A 3,477-nucleotide genomic window follows, 5' to 3' on the forward strand; every position below is an offset into this window, starting at 1 on the left:
AGATTCTAAAAATTATTAATTTTGATCATTGCACAATAAGATAATCAAACTAAAGAAATCATCTTTATTATTTATCTAGATATTTGATTATTTCTTACATATTTATTTTATTTGTAAAAGTATGCAATGTTTTAAGAAAATAAACTATTGTAATACAATAATTAAATTAATTTTCTTTAATTCTCTCTATGCTCTAAAAAATTGCAATACTTATTTTTAGTATACTCATCATTATATTTAGTTCTTGTGATCCAACATATAATTATATGAAGCTCTTGATTGCACTTCATATGATTTTATAGAGAATACATTTAATTTTTTACATACAAAAAAATTTGGATTTTAATTATTTTACTCTTCAGTTTTTTTTTCAGCATTTAAATCTTTAGTTTATGTATTAGTTTATATCATAGTAAATATTCATTTTTACACACACACACACACACATATATATATATATATATATATATATATATATATATATATATATAATTTGTTCAATTTGCTCTTTAATGTTTTAAAATATAATATGTCTTTTTAATTAAACTTAAAATTCAACTCATTTAATTATATACATAAATTCATACTTTAAATTTACTATTTACTACGAAATTGTAACTGAAATTACATAAATTGTGAATTGACTATTGTTTTCCTACATTTATTTTCAATTAAACACACTATCAATTATAATTGTAACTCCTCTAATTAAATTATTTTAGAAATATAACTTCTATCACTTCAAATCCTATAAATAATGATTCTCACATCCTCCTCCACCATATGTCAAATTCTAAATATTTTGTTTCTTTTGTTTATGTTTTTGCATGGATTGAAAACTCATTGTTAGTGTTTAGTTATATACTTAGTTGGATATATCTTCTATTGAGTTTTCAATTTTTTTTTGTTTGTTTTATGTATTGCTTCCTTCTTTCTTCGTTTTCTTATTATTTTAATTTTAAATTACATATGTATAATAAAAATTTGATGGCTATACAAAAAAACTTATCATGTAGATTCAAAAAAATATTAATTTTGATCATTGCACAGTAAGATCATCAAGCTAAAGAAATCATTTATATAGGGAATGTACTTAATCGATATAAATAACTTAAACTGATTTGGATTTTAATTATTTAACTCTTTAGTTTATGTAGCAATTCATATGATTTTATAGGGAATGTATTTAATTTATATAAAGAAATAAACTGATTTGGATTTTAATTATTCAACTCTTTAGTTTATGTATTAGAACATAAACTGAATTCTTGAATATCATAGTATATACTCATTTTTATTATGTACAATATACAGTATTTGTTTTACCTTGAATAGTCAAAAATATCAAACAAAACTAGGGGCATTTGCATAAATACCCTTTTTACTATACCTTTTTGCAAAATACAATTTTTGTTGTTCATTTTCAATAATACTTTTTTTAATATACAACATAACTAAATTTTAACCATAAACTCCAAATACTAAAATCTACCCCCTCAAAACTATATCCTACATCTAAAATAGAGAATCCAAATCAAAAAAAAAAAAAAAAAAAATCTAGAAATTAACTTAACACATTATAATTGTGTGAAAGAGGACAAAAATGAAAATAACCAAAAAATTGGTATTTTTGAAAAAGGGTATCAACAAAATGGTATTTCTAACATTATCTCATAAAGAGGTCTATTATGCAGGCTGAACAATAAAAAATAAAAAAATTGATAAATATGTATGTATAGTTATATTGAAATACTTTATATAATTTGATATTGTAATGATTTGAATAAATAAAAGTTGATTATTGAATTTAGGAAATTTATTTGTTATATATATATATATATATATATAATTTCAAACCTCTTTTCTAATACCACTTTTGAAAACTACGCCTTTTAAAAACTTTATTAAAAATGCCACAAAAAACTGAAATACGTGTAATCTTAAAAAAAATAAACATAAACTATCTATATATATGTGTGTGTGTGTAAAATTTTATATATACTTTATAAATACCTTTTAAAAACCTTTCAAAACCTTATAAATTTGACAAAAACAAAAAAAAACTTTATAAATATTTGGATTGACTCTCTAAGTAGTACGTACTATCTAGAAATATCTTATAAATCTTATAAAACTTTATAATTTTACATATTTAAAAATGGATAGATGAGAAAAACATTTCAAAAAATATTGGCAAACTTTATAATTATTAAATTAATTAAAATTAATTAACATAACTAATACAACAATCTGCGCATATGCGCGGACTTATACCTAGTTTTATAAAAATGACACATGTATTTTAAGCATATCTACATATATATTGTGAATAACGCTATCTCTAATGTGTAGATATGTTTTATCACCGTCAATGAAAACACATATATAAAAGTTAAGAGATAAGAAAACATGTTTCAAATTCAAAGTTAAAAAGTTTAATATGGTACCTATGGTTGGAGAGAAAACAATTGCGAAAATGAAAGCAAGCGTCACCATTTCCTTAGCCATATTCCCCTGTTTAGGTCTTGCTTGTTCTTGTTGAAACCAAATCAGATCTCGGAGGGTATTTATAAGGTTACATACACTCTGAAAGAAATATATGGAGACACCAAAAAAAAAATACAAGTGTACGTACAATGTAGCTTTTGTCCACTACTGCTTAGTACTATATCTATACTATTAAAAGGGAAGCATTTTAAATAAATAGACATAAATTAAGAAATTATTACATGAAATGCCTTTAGATCTCGGGTTGACCCGGTATATTCCTATTCGGATTGTGATTAATGTGACTAAGAGGATGGGTTCTAAATCCGTATCTAAACATATACAATCAATTAAATTTGTTACCATAGAATCAGACTTTTCAATTCGAAAATATATATATGTAAACATATTTAATTTCATAATATATTTTGAAATACTTTTAGAAACAAAAATTTATTTTTAATAACTATTTGATTGGGTAAAGAATTGGTCAAACCTAATTTGTTATCATTAATTTCGTGGTTAATTTAAGGAAACAAATATTGGTTTATTAAAAATGGAAATAGATAACTTTAGATATTCAAATTTGTTCTAAATTTTAATATATTTTAAGGAAATAAAAGAATAATGAAGAAAAAATAACTAATGAAATCTATACTATTAAAAGGGAAGCATTATTTACAAGGCAAAATGAAACTTGGGAATATATGACATAAAATGACCTTGAATATATTTCAAAGCATACAATAAAAGAAGGACAATAAAATAATTTTAAATATGAAAACATGCAGATCCGTTGTAACACCCGCAAACCAAATTTTGGTATTTTGGTAAGGGTGTCGATCGACACCTCCTAGTGAGGCATCGATCGACACCAATTGTGGTCGGTTTGGTCGGTTCAATTTTAATTGTCCGGTTTGCGTGGTTGGTTTAGGGAATCCCTAAATCGAGTTTTAAAGGAAGAAAACGACCTAGGGTCGTGTTGTTTTG

This window comes from Camelina sativa, chromosome 15 (assembly GCF_000633955.1).
Source record: "Camelina sativa cultivar DH55 chromosome 15, Cs, whole genome shotgun sequence".
In the NCBI taxonomy this organism is placed as follows: domain Eukaryota; kingdom Viridiplantae; phylum Streptophyta; class Magnoliopsida; order Brassicales; family Brassicaceae; genus Camelina; species Camelina sativa.